The following is a 19,860-nucleotide window of genomic DNA, read 5'->3' as shown; positions in this document are numbered from 1 at the left end:
AATGACCCCTGCCACCTGTAACAGCGATGACGGTCGTTACATGAACCGCCCTGCCACCATACTACAAGCATATACATATACTCTGTCAAACTGCAGAATGTGCATGGCTGAATTTTAAATACTCAAATTCCTTCCTTTCCACTCAAATTCTTCCTTTCCTCCACTCAAATTCCTTCCTTTCCACTCAAATTCCTCCTTTCCACTCAAATTCCTTCCTTTCCACTCAAATTCCCTTCCTTTCCACTCAAATTCCTTCCTTTCACTCAAATTCCATTCCTTTCCACTCAAATTCCTTCCTTTTCCACTCAAATTCCCTCCTTTCCACTCAAATTCCTTCCTTTCCACTCAAATTCCTCCTTTCCTCCACTCAAATTCCTTCCTTTCCACTCAAATTCCTCCTTTCCTCCACTCAAATTCCATTCCTTTCCACTCAAATTCCTTCCTTTCCACTCAAATTCTTCCTTTCCTCCACTCAAATTCCTTCCTTTCCACTCAAATTCCTTCCTTTCCACTCAAATTCCTTCCTTTCCACTCAAATTCCTTCCTTTCCACTCAAATTCCTTCCTTTCCACTCAAATTCCTTCCTTTCCACTCAAATTCCTTCCTTTCCACTCAAATTCTTCCTTTCCACTCAAATTCCTTCCTTTCCACTCAAATTCCTTCCTTTCCACTCAAATTCCTTCCTTTCCACTCAAATTCCTTCCTTTCCACTCAAATTCCTTCCTTTCCACTCAAATTCCTTCCTTTCCACTCAAATTCCTTCCTTTCCACTCAAATTCCTTCCTTTCCACTCAAATTCTTCCTTTCCACTCAAATTCCTTCCTTTCCACTCAAATTCCTTCTTTCCACTCAAATTCTTCCTTTCCACTCAAATTCCTTCCTTTCCACTCAAATTCCTTCCTTTCCACTCAAATTCCTTCCTTTCCACTCAAATTCCTTCCTTTCCACTCAAATTCCTTCTTTCCACTCAAATTCCTTCCTTTCCACTCAAATTCTTCCTTTCCACTCAAATTCCTTCCTTTCCACTCAAATTCCTTCCTTTCCACTCAAATTCCCTTCCTTTTCCACTCAAATTCCTTCCTTTCCACTCAAATTCCTTCCTTTCCACTCAAAATTCTTCCTTTTCCACTCAAATTCCCTTCCTTTCCACTCAAATTCCTTCCTTTCCACTCAAATTCCTTCCTTTCCACTCAAATTCCTTCCTTTCCACTCAAATTCCTTCCTTTCCTTTCCACTCAAATTCCTTCCTTTCCACTCAAATTCCTTCCTTTCCACTCAAATTCCTTCCTTTCCACTCAAATTCTTCCTTTCCACTCAAATTCCCTTCCTTTCCACTCAAATTCCTTCCTTTCCACTCAAATTCCTTCCTTTCCACTCAAATTCTTCCTTTCCTCCACTAAATTCCTTCCTTTCCACTCAAATTCCTTCCTTTCCACTCAAATTCCTTCCTTTCCTCCACTCAAATTCCTTCCTTTCCACTCAAATTCCTTCCTTTCCTCCACTCAAATTCCTTCCTTTCCACTCAAATTCTTCCTTTCCATTCAAATTCCTTCCTTTCCTCCACTCAAATTCCTTCCTTTCCACTCAAATTCCTTCCTTTCCACTCAAATTCCTTCCTTTCCACTCAAATTCCTTCCTTTCCACTCAAATTCCTTCCTTTCCACTCAAATTCCTTCCTTTTCCACTCAAATTCCTTCCTTCCTCCACTCAAATTCTTCCTTTCCAATCAAATTCTTCCTTTCCACTCAAATTCCTTCCTTTTCACTCAAATTCCTTCCTTTCCTCCACTCAAATTCCTTCCTTTTCACTCAAATTCCTTCCTTTCCACTCAAATTCCTTCCTTTCCACTCAAATTCCCTTCCTTTCCACTCAAATTCCTTCCTTTCCACTCAAATTCCTTCCTTTCCACTCAAATTCTTCCTTTCCACTCAAATTCCTTCCTTTCCACTCAAATTCCTTCCTTTCCTCCACTCAAATTCCTTCCTTTCCACTCAAATTCCTTCCTTTCCACTCAAATTCCTTCCTTTCCACTCAAATTCCTTCCTTTCCACTCAAATTCTTCCTTTCCACTCAAATTCCTTCCTTTCCACTCAAATTCCTTCCTTTCCACTCAAATTCCTTCCTTTCCACTCAAATTCCCTTCCTTTCCACTCAAATTCCTTCCTTTCCACTCAAATTCCTTCCTTTCCACTCAAATTCCTTCCTTTCCACTCAAATTCCTTTCCACTCAAATTCCTTCCTTTCCACTCAAATTCCCTTCCTTTCCACTCAAATTCCTTCCTTTCCACTCAAATTATCTCCTTTTCCACTCAAATTCCTTCCTTTCCACTCAAATTCCCTTCCTTTCCACTCAAATTCCCTTCCTTTCCACTCAAATTCCCTTCCTTTCCTCCACTCAAATTCCCTTCCTTTCCACTCAAATTCCCTTCCTTTCCACTCAAATTCTCTTCCTTGCCACTCAAATTCCCTTCCTTTCCACTCAAATTCCCTTCCTTTCCACTCAATTTCCCTTCCTTTCCACTCAAATTCCCTTCCTTTCCACTCAAATTCCTTTCCTTTCCAATCAAATTCCCTTCCTTTCCACTAAAATTCCCTTCCTTTCCACTCAAATTCCCTTCCTTTCCACTCAAATTCCCTTCCTTTCCACTCAAATTCCCTTCCTTTCCTCCACTCAAATTCCCTTCCTTTCCACTCAAATTCCCTTCCTTTCCTCCACTCAAATTCCCTTCCTTTCCACTCAAATTCCCTTCCTTTCCACTCAAATTCCCTTCCTTTCCACTCAAATTCCCTTCCTTTCCACTCAAATTCCCTTCCTTTTCACTCAAATTCCCTTCCTTTCCACTCAAATTCCCTTCCTTTCCTCCACTCAAATTCCCTTCCTTTCCTCCACTCAAATTCCCTTCCTTTTCACTCAAATTCCCTTCCTTTCCTCCACTCAAATTCCCTGCCTTTCCACTCAAATTCCCTCCCTTTCCACCTTTTTCCACTTCTCTTCCACCTCTCCACATACTCCTCTTCCACTTCTATCATTGCCGACTACTCTTCCACCTTTCCAGTTGCTTATCTTCTCCAGTTCAATCTTCTCAAAACTCACCTTTCTCTGTACCTCCACTCACCAATCTGACCCTCTCCACTCATTCCACATACCATCACTCCACCTCCACCCTTCTATACGCCACATGCTCCACCTCTCTACTGTAATTTCTAGCTGTTCTCTTCCCTTTACCGCCAATACTCCACATAGACCACTTCCTCCACACTCCACTCCTCCACGTCTGCCTGCTCCACCTTGTTACAGTCACATTTTTTCTTTAACATGTACGTAAAGTTTCTAGCTGCGGTTTATTTCACAAGTCTAGTTTCTTTCAAGTGCTGTCTACTCCTCCTAGTCTACCTACTCCACTATTTCTCTTCGTTTCCACTTTCAATCTGCACCACTTCTCCACTCTACTTCTCATCTTACTCCACTTCTCACTCCACTCTTGTTCCATCATATTATACTTGCTCTCCACTTTCTCTAATCATACTCTTTCTCTCCACTTTCAATCTACTCCACTTCTCCACTCTACATTTTTTTTTCAATCCACTCTTCCTCCAGCATATTTACAGCTTGCTCTCCACTTTCTCTAATCATTCTTTCTTTCCAGTTGCAATCTGCACCGCTGTTCCACTTGTTCCGCCCTCCAAATACTCCTTCCTACCTACGGGGGCTTCGTGGTGCAGTGGTTAGCACACTCGGCTCACAATTGAGAGCCCGGGTTCAATTCCCGGGTGGAGTTGAAAAATTTGGGCGGCTTTTCCGATACCCTACGCCCCTGTCCACCCAGCAGTGAATGGGTACCAGGTATTAATCGTGGGTTGTGTCCCGTCTCCTGGGGTCTGTTCCCTTCTCCTATAATTCCTTCCCCTTCTGTCTCTCTCCGGCATATGACCACAGATGTTGTGTCCCGTCTCCTGGGGTCTGTTCCCTTCTCCTATAATTCCTTCCCCTTCTGTCTCTCTCCGGCATATGACCACAGATGTTGTGTCCCGTCTCCTGGAATCTGTTTCCTTCTCCTATAATTCCTTCCCCTTCTGTCTCTCTCTGGCATATGACCACAGATGTTGCGCTGACTAAACCAAACCTTCCTTCCTACCTCTCCACCCTGCCGACTCTTGTTCCATCATCTCCAGGCTACAGTGCACACAGAATACCAGGAAAGTGCCTTGTGTAGTGATTGCCATTGATATAAAAAGGAGGAAATTTTAGGTAACCACATGGGAAGTCTCTATAGTGTCCGGCACTTGAGTGGAAGTAACGGATCATTGTGGAGAAAGTAGATTGGTTCGGGCGATTGCAATAACTCTGTGGTGGACTGGCGAACCGGCTCCTGATGTTGGTGGTCATTGAGCGCCACTTCAGTACCCTGCTTCTGGTTTTAGTCCTGGTCCTCATATTAGGCAGGAAGGTCAACTATTTGGGCTCTAGGACCATGGTATTAACCCAGTAGCTGCGGGGATCATGGCTTTAACTCAGTAGCAGCGATGGGATTGTGCCATGATATAAACCCCCCAAAATAGATGATACATAATCTGATCACAAATGCTTTGATATATATTATGAAATGGTTTGTGTGAGGGTGATTTTTTCTCATTTTTTTCGATTGGAGGGACCATTAAGAAACATGATCCCCACTGTTACCGGGTTAAAGGTCCCTCTAAGCAAGAAAAAGTAGAAAAAATCATCACTCACGCAAAGCATTTCATAAAATATATCAACGCATTTGGGATCAGTTTATGCATCATCTATTTTTTGGGGTTTATATCATGGCAAAAATTTGGCCCGTCGCTGGTACAAAGTAAAGCCACAAATTTGGCCCGTCGCTGGTACACAGTAAAGCCACAAATTTGGCCCGTCGCTGGTACACAGTAAAGCCACAAATTTGGCCCGTCGCTGGTACACAGTAAAGCCACAAATTTGGCCCGTCGCTGGTACACAGTAAAGCCACAAATTTGGCCCGTCGCTGGTACACAGTAAAGCCACAAATTTGGCCCGTCGCTGGTACATGGTAAAGCCACAAATTTGGCCCGTCACTGGTACACAGTAAAGCCACAAATTTGGCCCGTCGCTGGTACACAGTAAAGCCACAAATTTGGCCCATCGCTGGTACACAGTAAAGCCACAAATTTGGCCTGTCGCTGGTACACAGTAAAGCCACAAATTTGGCCCATCGCTGGTACATGGTAAAGCCACAAATTTGGCCCGTCGCTGGTACACAGTAAAGCCACAAATTTGGCCCGTCGCTGGTACACAGTAAAGCCACAAATTTGGCCCGTCGCTGGTACACGGTAAAGCCACAAATTTGGCCCATCGCTGCTACCGGGTTAAATGTCTCTAGCTCCCACTACGACCATTTCCGGAGGCCACAGAGATGGTCAGCCTGGCTCTCATAGGTGTTCTTCCCATTCAAGGTGCAGGGGTTGTGTAAGACTATCACTAGGATCACGAAACTCTCCATGAAAGTCCCAGCAACTTCCATTAGAGGCTTTTCAAAGAGGCAAACTGAGGAGCTGCGAAGATGGGCCTCGATCTCTGCCCGTCTTCCCTCGCTGGACTCCCCAAGCACGCAGACTTTGTGACCTACTTGACAGGACTTCCCCTGATGCAGATTCTTGTCTTCGTCCTGTCCTCAGTGGCTCCTGGTGCAATATTCCCCACTGCTTCACTCTATCCACTCGTGACCTGTAACCATTGATATTTAGTCCACTTGTACTCCTTAACCCCTTGAATGCAAACCTCCTACAAGAAGACACCACCAAGCTACAGGAATGGAACAAAAAGTGGCTGCTACCATTCAATGAAGAAAATGTACAGTCCTGTACCTTGGGAGAGGATATCCAGCATACCAGTACCACATGGGAAACACTGCACTATCCACCACAGAGGCAGAGAAAGATTTGGGACTATATGTTACCAGGCTACCAGTGAAGGCGAAATCTGTGCCAACCGCAGTGAACGGGTTAACTGTTCTACCTTCCACCTACACCACTACCTCCACTCACTCCACATAACCCACCAATAAGATGCCTCCCTCTAAGACTCTGCGGTTGATGAGTGTCGTTGTTCTGAGTGCCTCGTCCCAGCCCAGTGACCCCACAACTTAGTGAAAGAGTTTAGATTTTTTTTTTTTTTGGGGGGGGAAGAAGGGGAGAATGTATTGTCTTGCTCTCCAGTCTTGGAAGTATTGCTCTGTCTATTTTCTTTCTTATGCATAAAATAAGTATATATTCCCAAGTATCTTCTAGTTCCCTATGCATTTATATATCTTGTTCCCTGTGTGAACTTGTATTGGTTTCCTTTTTGGTTCATTTCAGGCCTTCTCAGGGACAACCAGGAGAAGACGAAGATGAAATTACAAAACCCAGAAGGCTGAAAGAGGAAGTCAGTCAGTCAGTCTACAGTCATTACAAAACCCTGAAGACAAGACTGGAGGAGGAAGTCAGTCTAGTGTCATCCCAAGAGGAGGCGGCCTGAGGTGCCAGGTACGCCAGAAGACAGTGGGTACTTCATTTATACAAAGCTAGAGGCAGGTTTGTCCTCTGGTTTCATTGATAGGCTTGGTAGTTCTAGTGACTGATCATCTGGGAAGGAGTGTTACTGACATATAAGGTTTACATATGTAGTTTGGTCTTCATTAATCTGGAAGGTTTCTCTTGGATTCATGGTGTTGGCCAGACTGTGCTGTCAGTGGCAGGTCCTCTGCAGTGTGGGAGTGAATGAGGTGTTTGAGTTCAGTGGTCAGGTATAGGTCGTGTGGAAAAGGAAAGAAAGGAATTGTGTGGTGGACAGATGAGATAGAAAGAGGCAGTTGAGGAGAACAGAAGGAACTACAAGAAAATGTTAGAGAGAAATATGATGGAGGAGGCGAGAGGGATGGGAGAGGAAGTACAGGGAGAGCAAGAAGTTGGTTAGGGAAGTAAAGAGAGTGGATGAGGATTTGGGAAGGAAAATATCACCAAAATACCAGAACAAAAAACTTTGCTGGAAAGAAGATAAAAGTGAAATAGGGGAGGAAAGAGTGACATTTGTAGCATGAAGAGGAGAGATGGGTGCTTGTGAGGGGAATAAGGAGATAAGGGAGGTGTGGAAAGAGGAAACTGTAATGAATAAGAGTGTGGGAGGGAGAGCGGAAGTGAGCAGTGTAGGAATAAAGATCAGTGTAGGGCGGCCAGATCCACAGGGGAGGCTGGAGAGAGGTGAGATAGAGGAGGCAAAGAAGAAGTTAAAGGTAGGAAAGGCCCCTGGAGCTGATGGCATAACAGATTATTATTAGTAGTATTTTTTAACAACTTCGCCTCTAGCACCGGTTGGCTTTCTTCAGGGGCCTAGTGGTCGGCCCAAGCCCATCATGGCACAGGCAATTTTTATAGTGGCGCCATTTATTCCTCACTCATGCTGTGCCCCGGAACTCATTCTTGATTCACTTAGACGGTTTCTTCTAGAGTCCGGGTCTTCAGGACAGCGTGTGGGTAGTCTTGGGCCACTCGGCTGAAGTATGGAGGAGGTGTAGTTGTGGAATGGATATTATGGATATGTAACAGGAACAGGAACAGGGTGAGGTGCCTGAGGGTTGAAGAAAGGCTAGTGTTGTGCTGCTGTACAAAGGGAAAGGAAGCAGAGGTGACTAATAGTTACAGGGGAATAAGTCTACTCAGAGTGGCAGGAAAAGTGTATGGCAGGGTTTTAAATGAGAGGATGAAGAAAGTAACTGTACATGGGCGGTTCTGTGAGAGAAATGAAAGCCAGAGTGGGGGAACTTGGTACAAGGCAGAAAGTGAGAGGTACAGAGGAGTCATTGGTGGCGGACCTGTTTTCAGATGATACAGTATTGTTGGCAGAGAATGAGGGGACGCTACAGAGGATAGTGGATGCATTTGACAGGGTGTGTAAGAGGAGGAAGCTGAGTGAATGCTGGAAAGCGCAATGTTATGGTATTTGAGAGGGCGAGAGAACAGGTCATTGATTTAGCAAAGCCATACAGAGTTAGAGCAAAGAGCACAACAAAGTGTAGGATAAGGTTAGGGGAGGAGAGAGAGTGGAGGTGACTGAGGTGAAATATTTAGGGACAGTTGTATGTAAGCATGGAAGGTGAGGTGAGGGAAAGAGCAGTGAAGGGCAGACAGGTGGTGGGTGCATTGGGGAGAGTTGTGAGAGGAAGAAGTGTGAGCATGGCGGTAAAGAGGGGAACAAGGAACAGTATTATCCTGCCAACTCTGTCGCATGCATCAGAGACGTGGACATGGAGTGCAGCGCAGCAATCAAGAATACGTGCAGTGGAAATGAGTTGTACAAGAGGTGCGTGTGGTGTGTCAGGATGGCATGGAGGAAGTAATGGAAGTGTGTGTGAGGGGTTTGGTATGGGTTGACAGTGAAGGGAGTGGAGTGTGGAGTGGTGGAGTGGGTGGTGCGCTGAGATGGTTTGGACACATGATGAGAATGGGGGAGAATGAATTTGTGAAGAGTGTATGAGGGAAGGAAGGCCATGGGGGCGCCTGCAGAGGAAGTCGATGGTTCCTTCCAGGAGGTACTTGGGATGAGAAGGGGGCCTGCATGAGACTCACCCAGAGGGACCCCTGGGCTCTGCGCCATAGGGTGGGCGAGGCGATGCACCCCCCGGCGTATGCCCCCATTGATATTGATTTTGTAGCTCACTTATGTAATGCAATATTTAGTTTCTTCATCAGTTAATAATAGCATAAAAGTGAATTACGAATGTATTAAAAAAATCATTACCAAGCAAACATGACATGCTGAGAGCTGCACCTACAAGTTGTTTTTAAATGTGCACAATTCCCTTCCCTCCCAATGAATTCAAAGTCTGGTGATGCCACCGTGTTCAGAACATCTCTGTAACCTGCAAGTTTATTTTTGCACTACCTTAATAATCTCATGAAAATAGGAATATAAAGCACTAGAAACATTTATATAAGAGACAGACTTCAAATAGTGTCTTATTTTGTAGTTAACAATTTGTTTTTTCAAGCCATCCACAGTCCACTCTTATTCTCCCGTCCACTGAAGAAGGCACCAAGTAAGAGTTGCAAGGCAGAAGTGTGAGCTACAGAAAAAGTGGCAAGATGCAGTGTGGAGGGCCAGTTTCTCAAGATGAGCCGGAGCAAGGCTGCCTCAAGCTGCTGTCCAATCAGCGAAGAGATCACCTCGGCAGCCCGGCAGGCCACAATGGCAATGTTCAGACTACAACAGCGTTCAGGGAAAACAAAACTACACACATTTCGCGGCAGCCATGGAGTCATTATTGAAACTGAATTATTAGCATTAGAGTTTTACTATGGAGATATACATATATTACCACTGTAGTGAAAGACAGAGTATGGAAGGAAAATCACCAAAATTTGTAGAAGTTTAGTAAAATAAATGTTTGCAATATACAAAAAATCTACAAAAGGTGAAAATGACATCCTGAAACTAAGGTGAAGATATGAAAGCAAAATACCTTGCCTGAAAAGGTGTGTAAAAACCTGCCTGGGTACACAAGTGCCTGAAAAGGTGTGTAAAAACCTGCCTGGGTACACAAGTGCCTGAAAAGGTGTGTAAAAACCTGCCTGGGTACACAAGTGCCTGAAAAGGTGTGTAAAAACCTGCCTGGGTACACGAGTGCCTGAAAAGGTGTGTAAAAACCTGCCTGGGTACACAAGTGCCTGAAAAGGTGTGTAAAAACCTGCCTGGGTACACAAGTGCCTGAAAAGGTGTGTAAAAACCTGCCTGGGTACACAAGTGCAGAGTAACAGCCACACCCTGCAACACTCAGGATGCAAGTAACTGCTGCACCAATAAATGCTCCCGACAACACTACGTAACACTATAGTATAACCGTAAGCCTTAGGAAATATAAAGGCGTAAATCCATAAGCCTTAGAAAATATAAAGTCCGGAAGTAAGAACTGAATCCCCATTGATCCTCAGCCTGGTATCCTCTGAAGCCTTGGCCCGCCTGAGGACTGGAGTCACTCTGCAGACCTAAACTCCTCCACACACTTGGTGGCCTCAGTGAGGGCAGACATCAGCTCAACGTTGCCTTCCTCCATCTGTAAGGAAACAGACATTGATACAAGGTGACTGGCTGCCACTTCTCTGACTATATTCACCTACTAAGAAATCCCAACACACCCTTGTTTTGGGAGCAGCTGTGTGGTACAGATGGGGCACCAGCCCATACACCCAGGCCAGGGGTAACCTTTAACCTTTAGAGCATAGGTCCCCAACCCGCGGCCCGCGAGCACCCTTGGTGCGGCCCGCGGGACTTTACATCATTCAACATTAGGTGCGGCCTACCGAAGGGCTCCAGGATCGTTTCTGTGGCCCGCGGTGCAGACTGTGGATACATGACCGGTTTACAACTTTTTAAATTTCTGCAGTGCTGAGAGCCAATGAGCGTGCGCTGTTAAGCCGGCCAATCAGCGTCCACTATGGCGCACTTTTCGGCTTTATAAGGGGGCTTCGGCCATTCAGTTTTCAGTGTCTCTCCCCTGCTCTAGACGTCCATATATCATATTTTATATTAAAGGTGGTGGTGGTGTTTTTTGGATGTGGCCCACGGGCTGACGGGGAATGGGCAATGCGACCCTCGAGGTCATTTGGGTTGGGGACCTAGGCTTTAGAGGGCTCCACATTTGGGCTCCTGAAATGTCCTGAGCCTGGTGGCTTCAAAGACGGGAGGACAAGAGTGTTTACCCAAACCCTGTCAGAGAACTGGGTAAATTTCCAGAACATCACCTGTGGGACACTGTTGCGCCATGACGGGCTTGGACCGACCACCAGGCCCCTGAAGAAAGCCTACCGGCACTACAGGCGGAGATGGGGAGGAAAAAAAAAAAGTCTGAGCAGCGAGAAACTCAGGGCGGTAATGCACAAAAATCAGGATAGTGAGAATTTAGGACCAAGCGCAAAACTCGAGGATCGTGAAACTCGGATTGCGCGAAATTCAAGAGGGCACTGTAGTGGTTACCCTCACTCTGATGCATGGCTGGACCAACTACTTCATTGCCGCGCTTCAAAACTGTCTGCCCCGCCCCCATGGTCCATCTTTACCTAGAGTACCTCTCCACCCAGGGGCACGGACCAACTACCTCATTACCGCGCTTCAAAACTGTCTGCCCCGCCCCCATGGTCCATCTTTACCTAGAGTACCTCTCCACCCAGGGGCACAGACCAACTACCTCATTACCGCGCTTCAAAACTGTCTGCCCCGCCCCCATGGTCCATCTTTACCTAGAGTACCTCTCCACCCAGGGGCACGGACCAACTACCTCATTACCGCGCTTCAAAACTGTCTGCCCCGTGGCCACCATCTGTCCCTTCCCAGGGCACCCCTCCACCCAGGGCACCAAGAGAACTGAACAAGCCACAGGACCTGCCATTACTCTGCACTACACTACCAAGGTCCTCGCCACACACATGAACAGACAGCACAGTTGTAGTGCGGCGACTATGCCTGATGAACGAGCCTCCCATAACCCACTTAGCCAGTGTGGTACCTCTTTGGCCGACTCGGTAAGGAGTGGCTCTCCCGTCACGCTGGTCGCGGGTTCAATCCCAGGCAGCCGCCGAATACCCTGATCTTGATTAATTTCTCGTGTGTTTCGATACACACAGAGGACGTGTTGGAAAATAGAGGAAATAGAAAAATAAAATCCCGGGGCATGACAGTTTCATGCAGTTAAGCCTCCAAACACCTGTACCTTCATCTTGGTCCTAAAGGCTTGCAGTCCCAAAGGCTTGGCCTTCTCATGCAATACCTTGAGAGCCATCCCCAAAACCTTGAGTGACTTGGCGAGGATTACAGCATCGTGGACAAAAACAAAGCCAGTGACCTAATATATGCTCCATAATGAATTTGGCTCACAACTTGCCTAATACCCAGTCCACACAAGTGTTTAGAAAGGCGATGGAGCAAGGATTCAGCCCTGCGTCACTCCCATATTCACAGGGAAGAAGCTGGACACACACCCACACTTCACAACATTCTCAGTCCCACAGTACAGGCCAGTCAACGGTCCCTGCATGAATCCCACAGAGCTGTAGATCCCAGAGTGTCTACATTATCTTGAGACTAACCTAAGCTGCAGGCCTGCTCTTTCAAAACTCACGTCGGCACTCTACCAGCAAGCAAAGTGCTGGGATACAGTCATTTGTTGGCTTACCAGCGGTGAATCCTGACTACTCAGGCCTCTGCAACTTCAGCAGCTGAGTGCGAATGTGCATAAGATATAGACAGGCAAGCACCATGCCTAGCACACTTAGCAGTGTAATGCCATGGTAGTTGCGAGATGGTGCACTAACCTGTGAGGGAGGCTCGGGGCGGAGCTCTTCAGGGATTGGTAGGTAGGTCGGAGGTCATTTGCATTGAAATGGACTTAGACATCCTCAGATAGACCCCTGACAAACCTCTTCTTGTCTCTCCTCAGGAGAACTCGAGTCCTACGCAACCGAGTGGTGGAGTGGTCCCGACTCCTTGGCAGCATATCTCGATATTCTCCAGCATCTCCCCGAGGCAAAACCACTCCTTGATCTAAGGCACTCTCCAATGCACTCCTTTGCAGCTTCAAAAGTTTCACATTTGAATGCATCCCACAAATCTACAGAGTCCTCAAGGGTGCTGAGCACAATTAACCAATTTAAGACTGCCACTGCACACAGGCTTCCCTTGCATTGCAACGGTTTGTTCCACAAGATTTTGCAATTGTCATTGTTTAAGTACCTTTCCCCACTACATGATCCAACTTAAGTACTTTTCCCACTACATGACCCAACTTAAGTACTTTTCCCACTACATGACCCAACTTAAGTACCTTTCCCACTACATGATCCAACTTAAGTACCTTTCCCCACTACATGATCCAACTTAAGTACCTTTCCCCACTACATGATCCAACTTAAGTACCTTTCCCCACTACATGACCCAACTTAAGTACCTTTCCCCACTACATGACCCAACTTAAGTACCTTTCCCCACTACATGATCCAACTTAAGTACCTTTCCCCACTACATGATCCAACTTAAGTACCTTTCCCCACTACATGATCCAACTTAAGTACCTTTCCCCACTACATGATCCAACTTAAGTACCTTTCCCCACTACATGATCCAACTTAAGTACCTTTCCCCACTACATGATCCAACTTAAGTACCTTTCCCACTACATGATCCAACTTAAGTACCTTTCCCACTACATGATCCAACTTAAGTACCTTTCCCCACTACATGATCCAACTTAAGTACCTTTCCCCACTACATGACCCAACTTAAGTACCTTTCCCCACTACATGATCCAACTTAAGTACCTTTCCCCACTACATGATCCAACTTAAGTACCTTTCCCCACTACATGACCCAACTTAAGTACCTTTCCCCACTACATGATCCAACTTAAGTACCTTTCCCACTACATGACCCAACTTAAGTACCTTTCCCCACTACATGATCCAACTTAAGTACCTTTCCCACTACATGATCCAACTTAAGTACCTTTCCCCACTACATGATCCAACTTAAGTACCTTTCCCCACTACATGATCCAACTTAAGTACCTTTCCCCACTACATGACCCAACTTAAGTACCTTTCCCACTACATGATCCAACTTAAGTACCTTTCCCCACTACATGATCCAACTTAAGTACTTTTCCCCACTACATGATCCAACTTAAGTACTTTTCCCCACTACATGATCCAACTTAAGTACCTTTCCCCACTACATGATCCAACTGGCTCACTTTTAGGACTGGTTCAGTGAATCACCATCCTCTTAGCCCTTACTTGCTCAAGCCAACAAAGTTCTTGACTAGTTTTCAACTAAACATCATGTGGGAAAATATAGGAAATAGGCAGGAACACCACTTAAATCAAAGCAAGAGAGTTACCTGCTGAACAACCTGGCTCCTACCTCAGGATGAGACAAATAGAGTTGGCCAATACTAATTTAGTATTTAAGAATTCCGGAGAATGAAAGGAGAAGTGTTGAGGTCTAGGTAAAAGAAGTCCAGGGAGTAGCTGGCGAGGTCCAATAGGCTCCAAGGTGCTTTGTTGCGGCTAAAGGACTGCACTGGGCAAAGCAAGTTTGCTCTCAGCCTTTTCTTTAAAATATGCTTTTTAATGTATGTCTTGCTGGAGGCCCGACCACGCGACAGGCTTCCCTGATGCATTCCATCCAGGGAGCCTGCCGTCAGTGACGGGTGCAGGGCAAAGCCTACGGAACCCCTGCACCTCGAAGGAGGAATGGCTCCCTAACCCCTCTTTTGTTTAGGGGGTGGCCGGGGTGGTACAGAGGCTGTGCCTGCCCATAGAACCAGGCCTGGGGTTAACCTTCAGAGGGTTCTGTGTGGGGGGGAACATTCAGAGCCTCTCAGACGATGATCGTCTGCCCCACCTATGAAATAAGCTCAGAAGGCAGAGGGTGGACATAGAGGCACTCTCTGAGACGGGGAGGCCTGGCAGTGGCGAGATCAGTGAGGGGGGTACACCTTCTACTGGTCCGGCATGAGCAATGGCTTCCATCTCAAGGGCGTAGCTATGGGCATCTCCAGCCAACTGCTGTCATTTGTGGTTGAGGTTGCTCCGGTTGATGAGCGTATAATGCGAGTGAGGCTGAAGCACACACTGGGCTTCATGTCTCTTGTTGCAGTGTATGCTCCTACTGAGGTGTGTAAAACTGAGGAGATGTTCTACGATGTTCTCGACCCCAGTGCCCTCCCCTGGAACACACTCATGGTCCTGGTCGACTTCAATACTACAAGTGGCACTGGCTGTGTTGGTCCCCATGGTTCTAGTACTAGGAACATCAACAGCTCTCTCCTGAATTTTGCAAGATCCAGGGGCTTCTGGTACTAGAGACCAGAGCTGCACCGCTGGATTTGGTACAGCGATGCCGTAGGTGTAGCTAAGGAGATTGACCACATCCTCGTAAGTACTCGTTGGAGGATCCTTCAGAACTGCAGGGTTTACCGGAGTACTGAGTTCTTTGCAACTGACCACAGGCTTGTTGTTGCAACACACAAGCTTCATGTCAGGTCAAGAAGGCTGAAAGACTTGGCATGTGCTCAAGACTATGCAGTGACAGTCTCAAATCAGTTCAATGTGCTCGGCTCCCTTGAGAACCCTGTAGAACTGTGGGATACCTTCAAATGCGACTCTTCGAGCTGCCAAGGAGTGTATTGGAAAGCGCCCGAGATCTAGGAGCTTTCCTGTCTTTCTTTTATATGTAGTCTTTGTTTGAACAGCGCACGTACGGAGCAGCACATGCGACCACAATGGAGGAATTAGGACCAAATGGTGAGATACGACCGGTTGAACATACGGCGCCAGGAAACCATGTACCGAATGACAAAGGAAAATGGCGATTCTCCTGCTGGCAACGTGATGAAAGCACGTCCTCACACCAAAGAAATGCTGCCAAGTCATACTCACTGAACGATCTGTCTCGTAACATGGACGTTATCACGCATCACCGAATAAAAAAAAACTTCTGTATATAGTGTTTTTGTGAAGTACAAAGGCTAATGTATACTCACCCCCCAAAAAATTCCTACATGTCGTCACACCTGGGTCAAAATGGCCACTTCCAAAACTTTATTTGACAACAAAAATAACGTTACTGGAAACGCTGTGCCGAATGGCACACGGGGCACTCATACCAGAGAAGTGAGAAGGAGCAGAGGACTGTGATACCTCTCCTCAACAGGGCACCTGACGCACTAATACATGCCCGTGAATGAGTTGAAAATTCGGCCAAGGTTAACCACAGTGAGCGCGAGTTTCAAAACCCCTTAATTTTGTGCCAAACGGCAAACGGTTTCCATTCTAGGGTTAAGCAGTATAGGATATACGTTGTCAGGTCCGGGGCTTGTATTTGTTTTAAGGGACTGGAGAGCTTTAAGGACTTCATCGGTAGTTATTACAAAGTTAGGCAATGCCTGCTCAAGAGGAGGAAGAATCTTCCTCCAAGAGAGAGACCAGCTGTGGGCCAATCCATGTATTATTCCTCCAATGATAAAACTAAGCGTAAGGAAAATAAAATACAAGAAATAAAAGACCATAAATAAAATGCATAAAAAGACAACAACTTAGGGCATAAAAAGTCTCCAATTAGAAAGAAAAGAAGAAAAAATAGGGAAAATAGGCAAATCGGAAAATAGGAAAACCTGAATATAGTGTGAAGAAGAGAAAAAAGAAGCAGATCATCACAAAAGAAGAAGAAAATACGGAAATAAAGAAAAATGGGAAAAAATATGTACTAAATCAGAAGAGGAAAACAGGAAAATCTGAATCTAGGTACACAGAAAAAATAAAGAATCAAGAAGGACCTAAGAAGATGTGCAAAGAGGAGATTTGATTGATTGATAGTTTATTGTTGCAGATAAACAAGAGGAGAAGGGAAAAGAAGAAAACAGGGAAATAAAATAAAGAAATGGGAAAATAGGTCAATCGGAAAGGATAAAATCGGAAAGTCTGAATATAGGGAGACAGAAAAGTGAAACAATCAAGAAGGAGCCAAGAAGCTATAATCTTGATCTTGATCTTGATGTCACAGGTGGCTCGGGATTTCTCCCCAGCCAGGCCTTTATATCGGCAGCTCCTGTGAAAAGAAAACAAAACATGCGGGAAGTCTATGTTCTCGGGGCAAGATATCATTCTCTACATCTTTCACGCCACATGCCCTCCAAGAACTCTTTCACTGCCTCAATCACTCGTCCACTCGTCTCTCCACTGAGCCCCAGCAGCAGCACCATCCACTCCCTTCCAGTCCTCCCGTTTACATCACGTCCCATCTCGCTCAAAAACACATGCATCATCTTCGTTCTCTCCCTGTCATACTTCTTGCATTCCAGCACTACATGCTGCACAGTCTCGTCCACACCCCTGTCACACATCTGGCATACTTTGCTGCGGGACTCAGACCATCTATAGTTCCTTGCATTCACATCCAGACACTGCGCTCTAGCACGGAAAAGAAGATCACCTCCCAGGCTTCCCTCATACCACACCTCACACTTTGGGGCCTCTTTCTCCCTATACCAGTCGAGAGTTTCCTTTCTTTCCATCTCATTCTTCCACTTGCTCAATCCCTCATCTTTAACTGCCATATCTATCACATTCTTCCACTTTCTTACATCCCACTCAAACCCCTCTCCATTTCTGTTTGTTATTCTCCATTCAAACACATTCTGTCTATCTTCAAAGGGTCGGTACACCCACCTACTTAGCATAACATTCTTGTCTATCATTCGCCCACATTTATTCGCCCATTTGCCATCTCTTATACTCCACAAGTATACTTTCCTTGCTAATCTTGCATCCTCCATTTGTTCCAGTCTCACTTTATATCTCAAGGTTGCCTTTAATTTACTAGTCTTTCCCTAAACGTGCTCCATCCCATGTCACCCCTACGAGCCTCTACTGCTGCAAACCTTGGTGCATTCAGTGCCATTCTTGCTACCCTATTCTGCCCCACTTCCAATTTTTCAATCTCACTGTCGTTCCATGTCATCACATCCATTCCATACATAATGCTCGGGACAGCCACACTCTTCCAAACCTCACGGATGATATCATACTTGCTCGCCCTCATCCTCGCTGCACTCCCTAAACGGCCTACCCACTGGTTTGTCATACTTATCTTTACATTCTTGGCCCTGCCGCATCCATTTACCTCCATCCATACCCCTAGATACTTGTATTCTTCCGTCTGTTCCAACTCATCCCCTTACAGACTCCAAGTTGTTTCTCTCTCATCCTCTGACCTATTTACTATCATTACTTTGCTCTTCTCACTACTGAACCTAACCCCAAAATCCCTTCCATAACCCCCTACCACATCTAGGAGACTCTGTAGTTCTTCAGCAGACTCACTCATAACCACCACATCATCCGCATACAACAACACACATACTTTATCCTCTCCAATTCTCACTCCTGCATTCATTCTCCTCATTCTGACTGCTAACTCCTCTGTGAAAAGACTAAATAATGTTGGTGATAATATACAGCCTTGTCTCACTCCTCTTTCACTCTTCACCCAACCTGTCTCTAGATCACCTAGTCTATACTTTGCTCTTGTACCTACATACATACTTCTAATTATGTTAACAATCTTATCACTCAGCCCAACTTTTTCAAGCACTCTGCATAACACATCTCTATTCACCCTGTCATAAGCTTTCTCTATATCTAGGAAGCCTTAGTACAGTTTCCCTCCCTCTCCGTTTTTTCCTTTCAATCAGCTCATTCAGTCGCAACAAACATAATTATTATCTTCCGCTCGCCTGTCCACTCGGAACCCATTGTGCTCATCACCCAACACCCTGGCACTCTTAATCCATTTACACGACCTTTCATTCAACACAGCACTAAAGATTTTTCCTATTGAGTTTACCAGAGATTGCCCTATTGTTCTTTAATTCCTGCTTACTCTTATGCCCGCCCTTGTGGATCAGAGTCACTCTACATTCATTCCATTTACTTGGCACTCTCTCTTCTTCCCATACCTGGTTGAATAACTCAGTCATCCTCTCAATCACAGCCTCACCTCCATTTTATACAACTCATACGGGATCTCATCTGGTCCTGCAGCCTTACCATTCTTCTGTCTTTTCACACATCTCTCAACCTCCTCCCTACTGATCCTTTCATTCAGCTCATTTGCATCTTTCCTCTCCATAGTTACACATCCTTCTCTCACACCAAATACTTCCCCTACTCCTCCTATTTCTTCCCAAAATTCCCTAATTGACTCCCTCATTTTCTCCTTATCTGTAATTTTTTCACCATTCACCTTCAGACTTTCCACATTCTCACTGTCACTCATCCTCTCACCTCTCAGGAATCTATACCACTCACGACCTCCCTCAAGCCCTTTCTCTCTCAGGGTCTGAATCACACTTCTTTCACACTGAACCTTTGCACTCATGATCTTCCGCTTTGTCAGTCGTTGGTGTCTCACGTAGCTTTCCCATGCATTCTGGTATTCACCCTCAGCTTCTTCGCTTTCTTGCCTCCTTCTCCTCATTCGTCTACACAGTCTATTTAGTCTCTTTCGTTCTTTCCTAGCTGTCCCAATATCATCGTTCCACCACGGTTTCCTTACACGCTTTCTACCATTCGTTCTCACATACCCTACATGTTGGACTGCAGCTCCTCTCACATTCTCTACGAGCCTTTCATTCAAAGCGTCCACATCATTCAAACTACCTGGCTCCCAATTTCTTTCACTCAAGTCTACCTGAAAATTTTCCCACCCTACATCTCTCAGTCTCCACTTCTTCTTCCTGTCCTTTTCTTTCATTTCATTTCTACCTTTCAGCCCGCACTCCACGGTCAACATATTATGGTCAGACACAATATCAATCATTCCCTCTTCATCTATCCACATACGAGACACACATTCGCGCATTCTCCCATTTACCAGTAAATAATCAATCGCAGACTCCTGATTTCTTGCACTCCAGGTCACACGTCCCTCAGCCAGAGTTTCATTCAGGTTCTCTAAGTTCATTTCACTTACAAACTCAGCTAGCATTTCTCCATTCCGATTTATATACGTTCACCTAACATACCTGTATGTGCATTCATATCACCCATAACAATCACTCTCTCTCCTGCATGCTCTCTCACAACTTTTCTAAGAATATTGTACTTTCCCTGTTTTCCTTACTGCTCTTTCACCTTCTACAGTCATATACAACAACCATAACTACTCTTTCTAGTCTGCCCTTTTATTCTTGCATTCCACACTCCCGGCCCATACATATTCACTGCTAGCACTGTTACCTCCATCTAGCTCTTCCACCTTCAGATTCTCATTTTGCG

The 19,860-nt window shown here is 45.6% G+C and overlaps 1 protein-coding gene and 2 long non-coding RNA genes across 4 annotated transcripts in view; 1 reads left to right on the top strand and 2 right to left on the bottom strand.

Annotated features, from left to right (window-relative positions):
- Window positions 1-19,860, top strand: part of LOC126987336 (gastrula zinc finger protein xLCGF3.1-like) — a 67,709-nt gene that overhangs the window by 34,066 nt on the left and 13,783 nt on the right. The window lies entirely within an intron of this gene.
- LOC126987337 (uncharacterized) lies at window positions 9,308-10,183 on the bottom strand. The gene is made up of 3 exons (XR_007740754.1): window positions 10,168-10,183; window positions 9,680-10,085; window positions 9,308-9,639 (listed from the first exon to the last, which is right to left on the bottom strand). It is a non-coding gene; the product is annotated as an uncharacterized LOC126987337 (long non-coding RNA).
- LOC126987340 (uncharacterized) lies at window positions 12,610-13,264 on the bottom strand. The gene is made up of 3 exons (XR_007740757.1): window positions 13,003-13,264; window positions 12,819-12,940; window positions 12,610-12,757 (listed from the first exon to the last, which is right to left on the bottom strand). It is a non-coding gene; the product is annotated as an uncharacterized LOC126987340 (long non-coding RNA).

Source organism: Eriocheir sinensis, chromosome 64, assembly GCF_024679095.1.
Source record: "Eriocheir sinensis breed Jianghai 21 chromosome 64, ASM2467909v1, whole genome shotgun sequence".
Lineage (NCBI taxonomy): Eukaryota > Metazoa > Arthropoda > Malacostraca > Decapoda > Varunidae > Eriocheir > Eriocheir sinensis.
This window is presented reverse-complemented; position numbering and strand designations above follow the sequence as displayed.